Raw genomic sequence first — 20,917 nt, 5'->3', positions numbered from 1 at the left:
GTGCTCTCCCCAGTTAAGATTCTCGTTTATAATTACACCAAGATTTCGTACCGAGTTTTCGTACGGAATAATTTTACCAGATAAAGTTAGTGGAGGAATGATTTTGTTTTTTGCCGCACTGATTTGTTTCGTCTGCCCAACAATAATAGCTTTAGATTTTGATGGATTAATTAAAATACAGTTTTCATGAGCGTATGCACAGATATTATTTAAGTCAGAGTTCATATAACCTATTGCTTGATTGATGTCTGAAATTTTGGAATAATAATAGATCTGTAGATCGTCAGCATACAAGTGGTATTTACAGTGTCTTAGCTGTGTCGATATATCGTTAATATAGATAACAAAGAGAAGTGGTCCAAGTACAGAGCTTCGTGGTACTCCTGAAAATTTCATTACCCATTCGGATGACCTATTCTGAATAATTACGCGTTGTTTTCGTTCCGTAAGATATGAGAGAAAGAATTCTAGAGCTGTCTGTCCAAGGTGAAGCGATTTCAATTTAGCAACCAGTATGTCTATATTTACTGTGTCAAAAGCACTGCTAAAATCAAGAAGTGTAAGTAACGTCACCTGCCTTCAAAGAATGGCCTATTTGGCGGTGGCTGGTTCAGAAGAGATTTTATAGTCTGTGATATTGTGTGTATTTTCGGTTTAATTTTTACTTCAGAAAAATGAGCATTCAATCTCTCCAGAGAGATGTCTGGATTACATGGCTGGGGCAAAGCTTTCCCAATTCCAATGGAACGAAGTTGTTTCCAAGTGTTTGACACATTTAAATTTCCAGCCAGGTGATTGCAAAAAGAAAATTTCTTATTTCGAATTATTACCTTAATTCTATTCCGAAGTGTCCGGTACTGTTCAAGCGCTCTGGAAGAGTGTGTGCGTCTGTAGAGCCGGTGTAACGCGTCACGGTGAGACATCATTTGTTTAATGTCATCGGTCAACCATGGGGAAGGAGGTCGGGAGACTTTGGCCGTACGCTTAGGTGCATGTTTATCAAGGAGACCAAGTATAAGTGAACTTAAAGTTTCAACTTTCTTATCGATACCATTTATATTTTTTACGTCATCCCAAGGACTATTCAAGGCGTCAACTCTCAGATGATCTAAGTTTATATGTTTAATGTCCCTGAATGTGATGTATCTGGACTTATACTTCGGTACTTTGAGCGAGTAAGATAAGTATATTAAGTCATGTGACGATATACTAGGGGTAGGAATTAGTCCATGTGATACTATTTTCTGTGGGTTGTTAGTGACCATTAAGTCAATTAGTGTATGTGAAGATGAGGTATGATTTGTCGGTTTTAGTGGAATTATTGTCATGTCACACGTCTGGAAAATACTTAAGAGTTACTTTGTATCTCCAACCTGTTCCAGTAAATTAGTATTGAAGTCTCCAAATATTAAAATATGTTCATAAGCAGGTGATAGTCTCTGCAGGATGTCTTCAATGTCTGAGAGGTGACCTACCCGTGGTGGCCGATAAAAAACTCCTATTAGGCCTTTAACTGTTGTCACAGTTATCTCGGCACAAATGAACTCAGGTCTCGGGTCAGCACAGTGGACAGATGTGCATTGTTGTGTTTGACATGTAATGGTATTTTGCATTGTACATAAAATGTTTTATTTACGTCGTATGCGATAATGGAGATCCTTTCATTTGTAAGAAACATTAAAAGCCATATGAATATTACCTCGTCACATTTTATCGTAAAAACCTTTGGGGTAACCATTCACCCCAGGTGACCACTGGTGTAGGTAAATTCCGCACGACTACTGGAGGGATGATGACGATTATTAATGCTCCGATTCGAACAATTATTACTTTAAGACGAAGTACAACCGCCCCTTCTAATCTTTGTCTGGAGTAAAGTAGAGAGAGGCACTGTATAATCCCTTGTCTCATTATTTTTGATTCGGCCGGGTGACGCCGCAACTCTACCATCGCACCCAGCCGACCCAACAAAGCATATAGGCCAGACACCAAGTTTGAGGTCAGCCTCCCAACATGTACACCTGTCTTGTCCTGGACGTCCAACAATCCATCACTGAAGACACTATCCTCTCCGAACTCCTCAAGTCCGGAGTACACTGCGCCACAAGGCTCTACGACGTCCTTCTTCATTTCAACACATCCACCGAACGTGACCATCATCTCGCAAATGCTGCACAAATCTGCCAACGCCTCCATCGCATCGAAGACACTTCCAGCAATATTTTAGAGTAAATCCCGGACTTTTCCACTGATCCACCTCCTTACACCCCCCGCCACAACCCTTGTCCTTTCCTTACACCACTACTACTAACACCACCACCACTACCACCACCCGCACAACCTCCCCAGTTCACATCTCGCACACAACTTCGATCAAGACTACGATAACAACCCATCCTATCCCTATCATGACCACTACTATCACCACGCCTCCCACTCCTACCTTATCAAGTCAACAACCAGCGCCTGCAACTGACACTACCACCGACATAATGCCGCCACCATCGACCGATTGCACCTGGACCCTCTCTTATCCAACGACGCCATACTTCAAGACCTCTGCCAGGCAGGAACACCCGTTCGCAGAGCAACTCGAATTTTCAACGCCACAGGACCTACCCAACTCGTTCGCCTTCATCTGCCGACGCCGGACATCGCCCAGCATTTCACCAACAACATAATCCATGCTCACGGCCGCCATCATCACACTGAACCATCCCGCTCTCCTCCCCAACCTGCTAACCGATCTCATACACACCGTCGCCGTCCCCGGCCGGCTGCTCCTTTCCATCCACCGAGTCCACAAATCCGTTTTCACCCTCATCCAGCCGGTTTTTCTCCTCCAGTACAACACCAAAACCAACCCCCTCCACACCTTACTTACTTCCCTGCATAACTTCTCCTGTATCTTTCACATCTTAACCCTTTCCCTTATCTCTAGCACTAACCCTACCTTCCTACCACAGCCGTTATATTATCCTCCTACGTACTTCTAAATCTGTGTAATATCCTTTGTACTACTTTGTAACCATCTGTGCTAATAAACTCACTCAACGAACTTCAATACTTAGGCATAGGCACAATTCCTATCCCATCTCCTATATATTCACATCCTTTACCCACCTCCTTCCGTCACATCTCCCCAATCCGCCAGCATCTCTTGGCGACAGAGAGGCCGTTACCCTCTACGTGGCCCGCCCCACCCCTTCAGGGTGGGGAATGAAAACATTTAATAGATAGATAGGTAAGTAGAGGGAAGAGCCACGAAATGTTGAATATAACACTCCCCAGATCTCAAAAACGTAAGAGAACAAAAGTCAACGATGGCAGTTCAGATATCAAGATACCTTACTCACCTAGGGGTGCCAATGTGACAATTCTGCGCACTCAAGGTTAGGGTCGCTCTTTTTAGGTTGCTTTTTACTTAAGACAGCAGGTAACCAGTCCTTAAGAGAACATCAGGTGGTGTAAATCAAGTTGGTTACAGTTTAATGTGACCTCCTTAAATGGCACCCACTGCTGAAGTAAAGAATAAAATGTCTTGGATTTTAAAACCACTGAATCTGAAAACTGACATAATTATGCATTGTGTAAACTATGAAGATGACCTTACAGGCAAATATTTTTATTTGTTTATTTATTAACGAGAGGTGTGAAATAGAATTCCTCTCCAATTATGACAGACCTTACATTGTGGTGTTATTAAAATATTGGAAAAGTACGACTGAATATTTAATAACGGATGTAAATAGACCTGGAATAGATTCCAATTAAGTTATATTTACTCGCTACTAATTCTATGAGTGAAATATGCTGTATCTAAATATTACTCACTGTGATGTTCATTGTTAATTTACTTGAACTCTCTCGCTCACACTTCTGGTCCTCCCTACTCTTGTCTTAGGTTGGTATTCATGTCATGTATTTTCTAAACTCGGTGGAATCCTGGTACTTCAGTCAGATGGCCGTTGTTTTAACGGGAAGTACATCAGAACTGTCTGCCATTTGTTCACCCGTAAGTTCAACTCTTTTTTTTTTTTTTTTTTTTTGCTACGGGCTTTACGTCGCACCGACACAGATAGGTCTTATGGCGACAGTTCAACTCTTGACATGAACGTCAGTCGTAATCAAAAGTAAAAATATCTCCTACTGAGTTGGGTGAGTCGCACAGGTGAATACTGACCTTTTGACCTAAATGTGATGAGCTGGACCTCCGTGCACTCCCGTTATTTTTAAACATGCCCCCCCAGGATCGTGACGGTAATATCCGCCACCAAAGCGTCTACGATGAATACTTCAAGCACTTAGTGGCATACAAAAACCTGTACAATTATTATTATTATTATTATTATTATTATTATTATTATTATTATTATTATTATTATTATTATTATTATTAATAATAATAATATTAATATTGTTACGGAGCTTTCCGTGGTAGGTAGAGGTGAAAGAAGGTGCGGGTGTGAACGGGTCTCAAGCTACGAAAGTAAAATTAATTTAAAATTTAACAAGGTTATATTTTCTTTTCAAAATAAGGAAATAACAAGCATGGCAGATACAAAGTAGCAAGTCAAAAGGGTAGTTACAATATTTACAGGATTTGGGCTTCGCGCCCTGACTTTACAATGCTTGGGCAATCAGCTCAGTTTTACCCCAAACACAAGTTTCAACAGAGGGGCAGAAAACCCCATTCATGCCTAGGAGCCCTTGCTCCAAATTACACTGAAAAGCCTCCACGAGGCATACAACACTCAATTTTCAAAAAGAGCCACTCGCTCTCAACTTTAAGCCTCTCAAAGGCCACACCAAACTCCACCTTCGAGTTGTCCTCACTGGACATAGACACAGGGGTAAAATACCCAACCTACTGAGGTCTATTAAATGAAAAGAAGGTTGATTACATGACCTCCAAAATAACAATTTGAGAGGAGGCGATCGGCACTCCTAATACACTTTGTTTTTAAAACCTAATTTGGCTCTTAGGCCACTGATGCAAGGGCTAATCCCATACTACGGAGGTGACTTTAGAAAAGAAACAAATTTCCATAATGTTAAGGAAGAATAGGTTGAGAAAAAAGTTCACCTCAAAACAATATGAGTGGGAGATCGAGAGGGTTAAGCACTCTCTATCCCAATACGTAGTTTAAAAGGTAAAATAGATACCAGATTCTTTACATTTTTAAGGAAGGTTACACAACGGAAAATCTTCGGACCCGCCCCGAGAGTTAAACTGCTGAGCTAGCAAAGAAAGAAGTTATTAATTGGCCATTACCTTGTTGTTGACCGCTGCCGAAGAAAGAGGCGCTTCCCGCCCCCTGCTATGTACTTTACACACTGAAAGATGGAACAGAAGTGGCGCAGAGACCCTAAAATCAGCAGTTTATATACTCTCGCGGAAGGTTCTAGGCGTTAGGGGAATGAGAACACCCGCCCACAATCACTTTATTGGAGAATAAAGAGAAACCCCTACATAAGATGAAGAAGAAACACATTATTGGTGGAAAATTAAGTTAAGAAATTCGGGATTGGTTGAATACAAAACAAGGAGAAAGAGAGGGGTATACAGCCAACTTAAACCATAACAGAAGGAAATTTAACAAGAAACAAACTTTTGAAATAAAAATTTCTCCAAAGAACAGTTCTTTTTCTTCGCACTAGGGTGCACTATTGTAGTTCTTCAGTAGTGTCCTCTAGAAGAGAAAGTTCACACTTCTTACTTCAAGCAAAACAAAAACACATCAAAAATGACACAGTTCTAAAACTCCGAAATTTACAGGTAGTGACATCTTCTGAGAAAGTAGAAAATTAATACCGTCAATAAAGTTCAGGTTTCCTCCAGCAGAGGAGTTTCAACTGGCGCACCTTTTGAATTAGCGGCGTGGAGGTGTACGGCCCGGTACAGACCTCCCCCCCCCCCAAATGTTCCTCCAGGGGTGACACATGAAATTTGTTTGAAAACTAGGTCCAAGTTTTGATGTAGATGTGGAGATTAATTGCCGAAAAATTTATAATATTTTCTTAATGTGGTTTGATTCAGTTTCAAAATTTTTGTTGTAACTGGAGAAGTAAAGTTTTTATGTTTGTAGAAGTTGAATTGAGAAGGAAAACTTTAGTTTTAAAATCGAGGAAAAAATTTTCTAAGTCCACCAGATTTTGTTGTTGAATTCCCAAGTGTAGTCATCTCTTATATTAACTGTCCATGTAGCTGATGTTGATTAAGTTGGATGGCCAGACCGGCCGTTGCAGCTTGCGTCCAGAGGAGGCCGCTCGGACCCCTCAAGTACCCTGAGATACCGCTCGCCCGCACTATGAGGGGAGCAGTGGTGTCGAAACACGCCGCGCCCGCGGTGAACATATACAGGCTGCGGGCAAGTAGCAGGTCGTGCGCCGCACATCAGCCTTGGCCGGGAGGAGAGCTCCGGCTCGCCGTGCACATGTCGTCCTCGCTGGGGTCGAGGGGGCCCTTCCTCAAGCCCAGTCGCGGCACAGCGCCGCGCGGCTGCGGGGGCACTGAAACATTAAAGCTAGGCGGCAGAATATTGTTGGACCATCATCATTTTTTGAGGGCACAGGCTTGGTGGAGAGGTTGAGGGGCCAGCGGCGTGCAGATATCCATGGCATTTAATATAATCAAGCCACAGTGTGTATAGCAGGAGACGGGAGCGTGGTAATGGCCGTGGTAAGGACAGAATGGCAGTTTAACGGTGCGGGGAGGGTTTACAAAATTACTTACATATGAAACTAAATTTTATAGAAGGGGCAGAAAGCCTTAAAGGTGAAACTCAAAAAAATATAACCTTCATATTCCTTTCACGATTATATGAAGCAAATTGACACAAAATTTACACTGGTTTCACTTGTGACAGGTGAACCCTAAATATCCTCTCGGTGGCTGGATTACTTAATAACAACGTAACCGGCGTAAGAAAATCGAGAATGACACATGGCCCATGAAATCTGGGGGCAAGCTTGCCCGCGGGAACAAAATTCTTGACCATAACATGGTCACCTACTTTCAAAGGGGTGGGTCTCCGTCCACGATCATACCTTTCCCTAACCTTTTCATGAGATACCTTAAGATTGGCTTTAGCCTTCTTCCAAAGATCTTTAATATTATCCGGATATATTGTCTCGGGTAGAATGTCACTCAGAGACCAGAGGTTAGAGAGCGGCGTGTTGGGAACAAACTTGAATATCAAAGAGGCTGGAGTAAATTTATGTGATTCATGAACCGCCGAATTCAAAGAAAAAGCTAACCAATGCAGGGACGTATCCCACCTGGAATGATCTTCATGATGATAGGCAATAAGCGCGGACCTGAGATTACGGTTAACCCGTTCAGCCAGAGATGGTTGAGGGTAATAAGCAGAAGTAGTTACATGAGAGATGGACAAGTCGAAACAGAATTTACGAAAAAGATTAGATGTGAACGCCTTAGCATTATCAGACACAACATATTGGCACGGACCAAAAGAGCCAAAATAGAATTTAAGCAAGTAATGGTAGACTGAGCGGTAGCCAGCTTAGTCGGAAATAACCAGGAAAATCTAGTAAAGCCATCTACGCATACAAAGATAAACTTGTTAGCATTTCCCTTAGACTGGGGGAAGGGTCCTACATAATCAATATACAGGCGTTCCATGGGGCGCGACGCTTGATGAGAAGACAAAAGGCCTACCTTGGTGGACATGGTTGGTTTACTAAGCAAACAGGGTTTGCAAGCCTTCACTAGTTCACGGATTTCACCGTCCATACCTTTCCAGATGAACATTTCACGAATCTTCTCACGAGTTTTAAAGATTCCAAGATGCCCTCCTAATGGGGTCTCATGATAATACTTGAAGATCATAGGTACAAGAACAGCTGGAACGACAACTTTCATCATCTTATCATGCCTCGAGGGGCAACATAGAACACCATTCCTCAGAACATAAGGGACGACATGTTCCCCAGAAGAAAGGGTTTCCATTATCGGAGCCAGCGTCGGATCTTCACGTTGGTATTTCTCGATATCCCTAAAGAGCATGGGAACATCTGTTAAGATGGCATTAACATCAGATAGTAAGGACTCGGAAGGTGATGAACTATCGACCGGTTCATGGGTCTCGACGTCGTTGGAAAACATACGGCTGAGTCCATCAGCAACAATATTTTCGGTACCTCTGATATGCCTGACATCGAATTGGAAGGCAGAAATACGGGTGGCCCAACGGGCTATACGACCAGTACGACGCGGCCTACCTAAGACCCAGCTTAAGGCTTGATTATCTGTCTCCAGGTCAAATTTGACGTGTTCCAGATAGAGACGGAACTTCTCTAAGGCGAATAAGACTGCCAAACCTTCGAGCTCATAGATGGAATACTTGGCTTCTTGAGCCGATAGAGTCCTAGATGCATAGGCGATGGGTCGCCTCCCTAGTTCAGTCTCTTGAAGAAGGACTGCAGCTACTGCTGACGACGACGCGTCGGTTTGGACGATGAATTTCTTCGAGAAATCAGGCATAGCAAATACAGGGGCATTACAGAGAGCTAATTTAAGATCTTCAAAAGCGGCTTGTTGAGAAGGTCCCCACTCGAATTTGATGCCTTTCCTACGAAGAAGGTTTAAGGGCGCCGCTCTATTAGCGAAGTTAGGAATAAACTTCCTGAAGAAATTCACCATACCAATGAACCTGGCGATACCTTTAATGTCCTTGGGAGGTTTAAAATCACGGATGGCCTGTGTTCTAGAATGATCGACTGCTACACCATCAGGTGATACAATATGCCCTAGGAATGACATAGAGGGCTTAGCAAAAGCGACCTTGGACAACTTGACAGTTAACCCAGCCTTACGAAGGCGATTGAGAACTTCTCGCAGATGATCTAGATGTTCTTCAAAAGTCTCTGAAAATACGACGACATCATCCAAGTAGTGATATAAGTACTCAAATTTGATGTCGGAGAAGACCCTATCTAGTAGCCTAGTGAGTACAGCTGCTCCTGTGGGGAGCCCGAAAGGCACGCGGTTGTATTCGTATAAGTTCCAGTCCGGGGCAAACGCTGTGAGGTGTTTAGACTCTTCGGCAAGGGGAATTTGATTATAGGCCTGATTCAGGTCCAAGATAGTAAAGAACTTGGCCTTACGGAACCATGAAAAACAAGAATGAAGGTCGGGAAGGGGCACAGATTGTAACACCACCTTCCGATTGAGAGCCCTATAATCAATGACAGGCCTGAAGCCTCCTTGGGGTTTCGGGACTAGAAAAATAGGCGAAGAATACGCCGACTTAGAGGGCCTAATAATACCATCCTTCAACATTTGATCGATGATTTCTTTCAATGCCTTCATTTTAGGTGGAGATAGCCTATATGGTGGAAAACGGACAGGAATCGAATCCGTGACCTCAATTTTGTATTCAATAAGGTCAGTAACACCAAGAGTATCAGAGAACACCTCTGGAAATGACTGACATAATTTACGAATACTATCAGCCTGCTCCTCAGGTAGATGTCTAAGGTCTAACAACATCTCATCCTGGGTAGGCGAAATAGATGAACATGATACAGAATTACACTTTAACAAGGGAATTTTACAATTGGACGCAAACTTGAATGTGCACGACTTACTCTGAAGATCGAGCACAAGACCAGTGTGAGAAATGAAGTCCGCTCCCAGTATGATGGGGCAAGACAAGTGCTTAGCCACAAACAGTTTGGTTTTCCATGTAAATTTAAAAATACGAATTTTGACCAGTAAGGAACGTAGAATTTCTAATGGGGATGAATTAGCCGAAACATATTGAACAGGAGAGGAGACATAGTCAGGTAGTTTACAAACAGACTTAAATTTTGAATACCATTGGTCCGAAATAATTGAACAAACACTACCTGAATCTAATAAAGCGGTTATAGGCTCGTTATTTAACTCAATCTTAAGAAAAGGAATAGGTGCGGGGGTATCCGCCGCAATCCTAAGACATTCTTTAGGGCATTCAAAAGATGAATTTGAAGACTGCTCGTTCCCTGAATTTACAACCTGTTTACCAGGGGCTGAGTCCCGGGAAGATGGATTAGTCGACTCAGCCGAAGCCACTAGTCACTTTTTATTATTGGCATAGGTGGAATTTGGACCAGAAGTTGAGCAGGAGGGGGTGCTATTTGAGCTTGGGCAATTCTTGGCGATATGTGAGAAAGCCCCACATTTAAAACAGCCTTGTGATGAACCAGCCCCATTCCTTGTCCCACTCGACTTGATCAGTGGACACTTATTGCGCAGGTGGTCAGGCGACCCACAAGCATAACATTTACGAGGGGTGACTGATCGGCGAGGTGGAGGCCGAGTATTACTAAAGGAAGGCGTGGGTTCTTTCGCTACACGCAAAGAATCGGCGTATCTAACTCCTTCCGCTGAGACGGCCAATGCTTCAAGTTCAGAGAAAGTTTGCGGGCACGCCGCGAAACACAAATATGACCTATAGGGAGGTGAAATTCCCTCTACAATAGCCTGTACAATCTGATCCTCCGGAAAGTGAAGAGCAAACACCCTAGTATAGAATTTAATATCTTGGATGAAGTCAGCCAGGTTTTCATCCAAACGCTGTACACGATAATAGTACTTCTGAATCAGAGATGACCTCGCGCGGGCGGGAATAAAATTTGCAAGCAGGTGTGCATGAAAACCTTCAATAGATGACTGTTCGGCTATGGCTCTTACTATTTTGTCAGAGAGAATACCAATTGCATAAGGATAGATAATTTGCAAAATTTGACATGGAGAAAGAGAAAACACAAGGGCATGATCCTGAAATTCAACTAGAAATCTTAAAAATGAAATTACTTCACTGGTGGTATTAACGGAAAACTTAGAGATACCTCTGAGCAACATTGCCAATGGATGAGGCAAGCTGCTAAACCCGGGTGACATAGTCGGTAAAGGTTTAAGTGGCAAAGAAGTTAATTCAGAACGTACATTAGTCAATGAGTTACGACGTTCAGACTCGTTGTCTAATGGGGCAGAGATAGTTTGAGCAGCAACGGTTATCCTTTTGATTTCTCCCTTAGGGGGCTCTTCCTCGCTCCCAGCATTCATCGTGGCGGGTTGATCAGTTTTGGGAGGAACTTCCCCAGTTAACAATTGAGTGACCTTGCTAGATAATTCAGACATATTTTCAAGCAGCGTACTAGCTTCTTTCTTCTGAACGTCATTCAACTTTAGAGACAACAGATCGTTAACTCTATTTGAAAAGTGATATAGCCTGGCTTGCACACGCTTAATTTGATTAGGAGAAGGATCATTTTCATCAAAAAAACTAACTACAGAAGCTAGCCCTGTAATATTCTCCGTGATCGTGGAAAGAGAGTCGTCAATTTCTTTCTCTCCCAAATTGGGGATGGAAATGGGCAAATCTAGGGACTCTCTAAGCTTGTTTGTGTCTACTGCAACCGTGCCTCCAGATTGTACATTTCTGATAGTTAACTCATAGATCAACTCCTCCTTGCGCAAATAGTTAAGATGGAGAACATCGCGAGGGCCGGGCATGGTGACAGATCAATTTTAAAAATCTCAAAAAATTCCAGCAACTGAGAAAATGGTTAGAGTTCGGAACAAAACAATATTTAGCCGTCAAAAGGGGCTAAAATGAGACCCATTCAACCACGCTCTGCTACCACTTGTTACGGAGCTTTCCGTGGTAGGTAGAGGTGAAAGAAGGTGCGGGTGTGAACGGGTCTCAAGCTACGAAAGTAAAATTAATTTAAAATTTAACAAGGTTATATTTTCTTTTCAAAATAAGGAAATAACAAGCATGGCAGATACAAAGTAGCAAGTCAAAAGGGTAGTTACAATATTTACAGGATTTGGGCTTCGCGCCCTGACTTTACAATGCTTGGGCAATCAGCTCAGTTTTACCCCAAACACAAGTTTCAACAGAGGGGCAGAAAACCCCATTCATGCCTAGGAGCCCTTGCTCCAAATTACACTGAAAAGCCTCCACGAGGCATACAACACTCAATTTTCAAAAAGAGCCACTCGCTCTCAACTTTAAGCCTCTCAAAGGCCACACCAAACTCCACCTTCGAGTTGTCCTCACTGGACATAGACACAGGGGTAAAATACCCAACCTACTGAGGTCTATTAAATGAAAAGAAGGTTGATTACATGACCTCCAAAATAACAATTTGAGAGGAGGCGATCGGCACTCCTAATACACTTTGTTTTTAAAACCTAATTTGGCTCTTAGGCCACTGATGCAAGGGCTAATCCCATACTACGGAGGTGACTTTAGAAAAGAAACAAATTTCCATAATGTTAAGGAAGAATAGGTTGAGAAAAAAGTTCACCTCAAAACAATATGAGTGGGAGATCGAGAGGGTTAAGCACTCTCTATCCCAATACGTAGTTTAAAAGGTAAAACAGATACCAGATTCTTTACATTTTTAAGGAAGGTTACACAACGGAAAATCTTCGGACCCGCCCCGAGAGTTAAACTGCTGAGCTAGCAAAGAAAGAAGTTATTAATTGGCCATTACCTTGTTGTTGACCGCTGCCGAAGAAAGAGGCGCTTCCCGCCCTCTGCTATGTACTTTACACACTGAAAGATGGAACAGAAGTGGCGCAGAGACCCTAAAATCAGCAGTTTATATACTCTCGCGGAAGGTTCTAGGCGTTAGGGGAATGAGAACACCCGCCCACAATCACTTTATTGGAGAATAAAGAGAAACCCCTACACAAGATGAAGAAGAAACACATTATTGGTGGAAAATTAAGTTAAGAAATTCGGGATTGGTTGAATACAAAACAAGGAGAAAGAGAGGGGTATACAGCCAACTTAAACCATAACAGAAGGAAATTTAACAAGAAACAAACTTTTGAAATAAAAATTTCTCCAAAGAACAGTTCTTTTTCTTCGCACTAGGGTGCACCTATTGTAGTTCTTCAGTAGTGTCCTCTAGAAGAGAAAGTTCACACTTCTTACTTCAAGCAAAACAAAAACACATCAAAAATGACACAGTTCTAAAACTCCGAAATTTACAGGTAGTGACATCTTCTGAGAAAGTAGAAAATTAATACCGTCAATAAAGTTCAGGTTTCCTCCAGCAGAGGAGTTTCAACTGGCGCACCTTTTGAATTAGCGGCGTGGAGGTGTACGGCCCGGTACAAATATTATTATTATTATTATTATTATTATTATTATTATTATTATTATTATTATTATTATTATTATTATTATTATTGTTATTATTATTATTATTATTGATCAAGGTGAATCAGGAATACTTCATTCATCTCTTTAAGGATAATATATACATTAACTGGAGATAATGCAGAATTTTCCTTATAATTATGACGATTCTTCACTACTGGAACACTGTTAAGATCAATCAATCAATCAATCAATCAATCAATCAATCAATCAATCAATCAATCAATCAATCAATCAATCAATCAATCAATCAATCAATCAACCAATCAACCAACCAATCAATCAATCAATCAATCAATCAATCAATCAATCAATCAATCAATCAATCAATCAATCAATCAATCAATCAATCAATCAATCAATCAATCAATCAATCAATCAATCAATCAAGCAGAGAATTCAATTGAATCAATCAATCAATCATTCGCCACTGATATGCATTTATGGTCGTCTCCAATGTAACAGTCTCCCTATCAATTCTTTACCTAAACTTTTCTAACGTTATTGAATAGGAAATTGCATATTTATCGAACATTTCCCTTTCCCTTGATCAATAATTATTCTTGTGCCTAACACCTCTTCCTTTAAATTAATATTTGCCCCAATTTGTTCTCCTGAATTCCAACTTTATAGTCCACTCCACACAAGCGGTCAACAAGTAATGACATTCCACACCATGTCTCCGCTGCCTGCTGGAAACATACCGCTTAGTCGTGCAGCTTATCTCCTTACTCCCAGTTCTACCTAGCCGAAAGCTTGCAACATTTTTGCAGCCCTATTCCTTTTTTTTTCAAATCATACAGAAAAATCGGCTTTCCCTTTCTGTTATTAGAACCTCGTTGCCACCATTCAAACCTTCATCCACCAATACCGATGCCCCTTTTCCCATTCAAGTTTGATCCTACATGTAAATAAATAAAAAGCTCTAATTTTCATGGTGGTGGTTACTTTTTAGAAGAAGTACGACAGGACAAGCATCCTCCTAACTTCAGAAGACGTCGAAAAGGAGAGACTGAGCAATTAAGACGCCTGCACAAGAAATGAGGGAGTTGCGAAGGGCGTGAAAATGAAAGACTGTGTGGATTTTACAAACCTAATATCGTGGGGTTTGAAAGAGAACAATAATTGAAAAAGAAAAGTCAGATAGAGTGGTTACATAGAATTGAGGAGCCTGACAGAAGTAAGCAAAAGCAATGCCGGGGACTTGTGGTTGCCCACTCACTTTCCCAAGTTGTGAGCCCGTAGGGTTATCTCTCTCATGACAGGTAGGATTCACTGTGGACGCACTCTTCTTCCTTCGGAATAACTGTACACTTTCTCTCGTGATCAAAGCCCGTTTCCTCGATTACGCGTCAGCAGAGGATGACAGATGATTTCTGCTTGTCTCACTTTTTCACGCCAATGTTTTGCGACGGCAGTTACAGCAGATGTCCATTAAGAGGTCAACTCAGGACGTGGTTTAGTTACTACTTGAGATATGGTAAAAACCTTTTAATGTAATTGTGTAGGCAGTTTGCACGTTTACGGGACGATTGAGATGGGAAATAAAATGTCATTGACCACAGAATTAGGGCGTGTTAATGAGAGATAAATTAAGGAATATAGTAATTTGTTCTTCATTGTAAAGAAGACTTCATTGTGATGTATTATTTTACTTTATGAGTGATTCTGAAGATGATCGGGATCAGATACCGAGAAAGAAGAATTATCTACAATCAGTCTGCAGTGATAAGGAATCTAGGGCTATGAAAAAGAAGCATCAGTTCATAAAGGGGAAGGGCAAGGCTGCAGTTTATTCCCCTCCTTTTCAATGTTTATATAGAATAATAGGCAGTAAAGGAAATCAAAGAAGAATGCGGAAAGAGAATCACAATCCAAGGAGAGAAAATCGAAAAACCCTGAGTTGCCGATGATATTGTTATTTTATCTGGGACTGCAGAAGATCTGAAGAAACTGGCGAATGATATGGACGGAGTCTTGGAGAGCAGTCGTACGAGTTCACGTGATGGAAGAAATATTAATTTGAGAAGTGAAGTCTTAAAGGAGGTGGATGAATATTGTTACTTGGTTAGTAAAATAACTAACAATGGCAGAAGTAAGGAGGACATAAAATGCAGACTAGCACAAGCAAGGAAGGCCTTTATCAAGAAAAGAAATTTGCTCACTTCGAACACTGATATATAAGTTAGAAAAACGTTTTTGAAGACTTTCGTTTGGAGCGTGGCACTGTATGGAAGTGAAACATGGATGATAACTCGCTTATAAAGAAAGGGTGGTGTTACAGAAGAATGCTTGGGAGTTAAAACGGTGTGCACAAAGAACGGGGCTGGTGATTGGGGTTTATATATTAAAACTGAAGAAACAAGCCACATAATAGTACGTTTTTTGATGTTTTCTGAGCGAATTTCGATAGAATGGTAAAGGATGACAGTTTACTAATGTAAGTGCGGTAATAATATGCTTTTAAAGATTTTGATTCAATACTACACAATAAAACTTTCACCAAAGGAACAATATTACGCATAGAAGAATGGCGTGAATATACAATTGAAATCATTTAGCATTTGACTACACAGTAAGAAACTAACAGCAAAGTGATTGCCTGACTGAGGATTGCGCGCGGTGGATCGTACCTCAGTGTGCATGACCTTGGCCCCCTCCCACCTTTCCTCAAAGAACCTGCAAAGACTCTACTAACTGGCTGTGGCGGTATACAAATCGGTTAGCCGAGGCAAACGACATTTATTGCGTACTTCCGCTAATAATTTTGTTAATAATTAAATAAAACAATATATAGAATTGGCGGATAAGACAAGAGGGCTTGTACAATTTGCTTTTTAAAATCATCATCATCATCATCATCATCATCATCCAAAGGCTTCGCCTTGTCGATGCTATTTTTAGTTGGCGAATCGCGATTGCAAAGATATTGAATCTTGTTGGTGAGAGGAGATCGTTATGGCTAAACTTCACGAGGAGGAGAGACACATCTTAAGATACACAGGACTTGCGCGGTTGGTTTTTTAAGGAACTGTACGGAGTGAGAACAATAGGGGTAGACCAAGGTATGAATATGACAATAAGATTAGGGAAGATGTAGGATGCAATAGTTATGTAGAAATGAAAAGATTTGCACAGGATGGGGTGCTATGGAGTGCTGCATGAAACCAGTTAATCGACTGATGACACAAACAACAACATGAAGTGACCAACCACCAATTCTGAGTCTGAATTACGCGATTTCATGTTACATGCAGTTATTATTTAGAATATTATTTTGGAACATTTCACATGAAATATGTATGGTGTAATCTTAATGTTTAATATTTTCTGTTCTATTTAATCGTAAAATTGCAGATTTGTGAAAAAAATATTTAAAGGAATGTAATCAATATAGTACACGATTTGGTATTTTACAGAATCATGTACTTAAATGAGAAATAAAATTTTGTTCTAAAGTACAATTTTCGACACTGTACTGAATTTAATAATGTCAAATCAAATCACTAAATAACAGTTTTGTTGGTTTGGTCAAGTGATGCTAAACAAAAAGCAAAACGGACCACAATAAATTACCAAAGACCACGCGACATTATTTCAGATTTCTACAATATATTTCAAATATATTTTGATACATTAGTAAGAAAATTCATGTATTTTACCCCCATTCTGGTACATAATGCTTTGCATTTCGGAGGAAAGATGAAATAGATTTTGACTTTTTTGTAATTATATTGGCACTTGGTCAATAGTGATGAATTTCATTATCCAGTTTTATCAATCTGGAATAGTGTTTGAAATAACTGGTGAACGAATGATAACGTACTTCTAAAAAATATGTGGACATACTAGGTTTTGGTTCTTTCTCCCCCTCGGTTAATTACTGTTCAGTCTAAATACGTGATGTAATACACGATGACAGTATGACACATCCATCTCTCAACGCCCATCGATCGACGTGGGATAGTCCTTCACGTCTCTGTACATGAACATAGAGGTGACTGTACTCTCCTCAGGACACGGATCATACGAGCACGCTAGAAATACATCACCATAGGCGACGGTTTCGCTGAGTATGTTGTCAAACTGATGAACCAGTGCTTCATCTCGACAAGGGTGCTGATACGAAGTGAAGGCTGCCAAATGATACATCATTTCTTGGTGGAGGTGCGATGAGACTGTGTTGACGTCACACAAGGGATAAGATACATCTTGCATGAACTCGTTCAGACCACTTATAATAACTTACTGTAAATGAAGAAACTTTGACATTTATTACAGTAACCGATACTCTTTCTGTTTAGGGGAACAGTACTTTTGAAGTTTCAGATTTGTTTATCTTGATGAAATGAAACGAATAGTTTGTTTTAAAATAACAGCTGCTTTAACTAATATGACACTCATAACCATGTGCAGAGATCTATACCGGTTAGTTACGTAAACTGGATTGAACATAGAGGGTAAAGGTTTCTGCACAATGGTTATGAGGGTATTTAAGAGTTGCAGTAAGGATGTAAAGAAGTCTCTGGTAAGACCCCTACTTAGAGTGTGGTTTCAGTGCACTGGACCATAGCTGGGATTAACTTCATTCAAGAACTGGAAAAACTGAAAAGAAAATCAGTTCTATTTGCTCTGGGTGATTTCCGACAAAAAGAGGAGCCTTAAAGAATGTTGCAAATTTGGGCACGGAAGACTTGGGAGAAAGGAGAGATGGCGTGGAATTACATTAGTAGACGAATAAGTTTGAGTGGTGTCTTTAAAAGTAGGAAATATCACAATATGAATATAAAGTTGGAATTCAAGGGGAAATGTTGTGGAAAATATAGGAAGGGGAGTTAGGGATTGGAATAACTTATCAAGGGAAATTTTGAATAAATGTACAATTACTTTGCAATTATTTAGAAAGGAGTAAAACAGCAGATAGGGAAGCGGCCACATGGCGACTGCCCTAAATGCAGATCAGTAGTGATTGGTTGATTACGTCATACCTTAACATGCAGGTAAATATGAAGTTACTAGAGGACCCATGCTTCTCCTCAGTATTCGTTATAAATACAGTAGGTGAAATAATGTGTGTTGATATGAAAATGTTCCACACGTTGTCCTGATATGTTTGTGAATGATTGCTTTTTAAGATTTATATTCACTGTGAATTATCTGCCAAGTGACATTTTGTAGATTTCCTTTTATAACATTTAGGGTTTTTTAAAGAAATATTTTGTGTATCTTTAGTTTGAATGTGCGTTTGACTTAAAGTGTTTAGATTATTTTGTTTCGCTTGGAAGTTTGTCTTCGTCGTCTAGAAAGTAGATTACCTTTTCAAACAAGTAATAAAAGTAAGTGATGTATGCATTCACGCCTCGCGCTGTAGATATGATAAACACGATTCCAGCTGTCATTGGAACTCTCATAAATTAACCCGAAAATTGTGAATTCAATTCAGTCGTTTTGGACCTCTTCTTCGTACCCCCTTCTGACTCCCATGCCGATGGAGGCTGGACTTGGAATGTAACGGCATCCAGAGCCTCACAATTCATCTCAGCGACAAAGAAAAGTATGGATTTGGCACTAGTATTGGTCGGTTTTTATGATTTTTACATGTCACTCCTCCCTAGGGCTGTCTTACATGAATGACAAGTTTGGTTGAAATTTCATGTTTGCCTGTAGTCACCGTCATCTTTAATCGTTTAGCAATTATTAGAGTGGTCATTAAGTGATTTAGTTCTGGGATTACTCAAAGTTCATTGAACAGAGAACTATCAACACACTGACAGGTTATTTTGGAGTGAATAGAAACTAATGAAGCAATTCGGTCCAGTAGAACGCCCGGAATGACTGGTCAATTATTTTTAGATTCCATAGAAACATATTTTCAAACAAGACCAACTTCAATACTCGGATATTAATGCTACTGTCGATTGCTCCAGGGTGGCGATTTGTTTGGCCCAAGCTCGTGATAACCGTGGATTTGTTTACGCTCCTTGTATCCGTATGCAGCCGGGGTATTTTAATCAAAAACAGCGATAAATATCAGCTTCTGTGTAGAATACATTCGGGTTGGTCGGTGGATATTTACGATCTCTATTTGTACTAATGTGAGAATTTCTTTGTTTTGAAATCAGTCGCTCGTCCTGTGTTCCGCATTTCATGTCAAACTACGACAATTCCTCTCATACAACTATTTCTAAGTTTCCTAACGAAAAGTAATTAATAGATTGGATTGTAAATTTACATCGTGTATATCTTGAAGTCGATGATAAAACAAAAGTATGCATCCATCATTTTGACAATAGGTTTGTGTGGTTAGGGAAGACGTTTTTTGATATTCTAAATTATAAACCTTTCCTTGTTCCTCGAACACGTCCATCTAAGTAATGAAGCCCACCCAATAACGTTCCCTAATTAATCACTATATCTAACAGTGATGATTCGTAAAGAATGTGTGTAACATATACTACAGTGAGACGGGGAGAATTTTACTATAATGAAGTAGATAACATTGCAAATTTTGAATCTTTCATAAGTGAAAAAGGATAGGCAGGTAAATCCATTCACAATGATTGTGAAGAATGACTATGATAATTTCGTTAAAGTAGATGATAATACTGTAGATAGGCTATTTTCCATCAGTGTCTATGTTCTTCAAAGTTCTGAGTGATTCAAATTGAAGCCTCTTTGCGTAAAAGTTCAGCTGGATCTTAGAATGTGATGGAAACAAAATTTATAATTGTAACAGAAGGGGCAAGCTGTAGAATTTGGTGGGTTGCCTTACCACTTACAACAATGGAACAGTGTCTCTCTCTGAAAGAGTAACTTTAGTGATAAATGTTGTAAAGGAGGACTTGGTACTCGATGCTGGTATGAATGTAGAGAGTAATGAAAGATACAATTTGCGTATGACGAGGTGGAGTTTTCTTTTGCTTGTCAAATTAAATATTCATCAGATCTTTTACTACTATGCAGAAGCGTATCTATTTTGGAGATGAACGAACTTAATTTTTATCTCAGACAATTCATGTCTAAAACAAATCTGAACAGTTCTGGTAATGGTACTTTACAAAACAATTTTTTTGAAAGGAAAATAAACTCCTTGAATAACGAAGCAAAAATGTTCACTACTTTGGTGGATGATATATGCGTTAATTTCAAACTCACTTATAATGCAGGGAGGGAGGGATGAAATTGCTCTGGAGCAGACTAAGTCACTGCCATGCTAGCTTGCATGTTTCCTCTTAACTTTCTGACACTAAAGATATAACAGAGCTTTTTCCAGTGAGATGCATGAATGCAAACACTCTATCGACTCTAACAAATACAGTGTCATATCCTTCGTGGACGACCTTCAACTTGATTTATTCCAGAAATATTCCATCTCCCATCTCCTCAGCTATTGCAGCTTATCTGTAATATGTCTGGTAAAATGTTCGACTGTCTCAGTGAACATGTCACAAGTTATGTTTTCATAGTTCTCCTTAGTGCGCGGCTGTAAGATTGCATCCGGGAGATAGTGGGTTCGAATCGTACTGCCGACAGCACTGAACATGGTTTTCCGTGGTTTCCCATTTTCACACCAGGCAAATTCTGGAGCTGTACCTTAATTAAGGCCACGGCCGCTTCCTTCCAACCCCTTTGCCTTTCGTCTCCCATTGTCGCCATAATACCTCTGTGTGTCGGTGCGACGTAAAGCCACTAGCAAAGAAAAGTTCTCATTAGAGTGAAAATACTGAGAA

This window comes from Anabrus simplex, chromosome 1 (assembly GCF_040414725.1).
Source record: "Anabrus simplex isolate iqAnaSimp1 chromosome 1, ASM4041472v1, whole genome shotgun sequence".
NCBI lineage: Eukaryota > Metazoa > Arthropoda > Insecta > Orthoptera > Tettigoniidae > Anabrus > Anabrus simplex.
The sequence above is the reverse complement of the archived record's forward strand: the minus strand, read 5'-3'. Positions refer to the sequence as shown.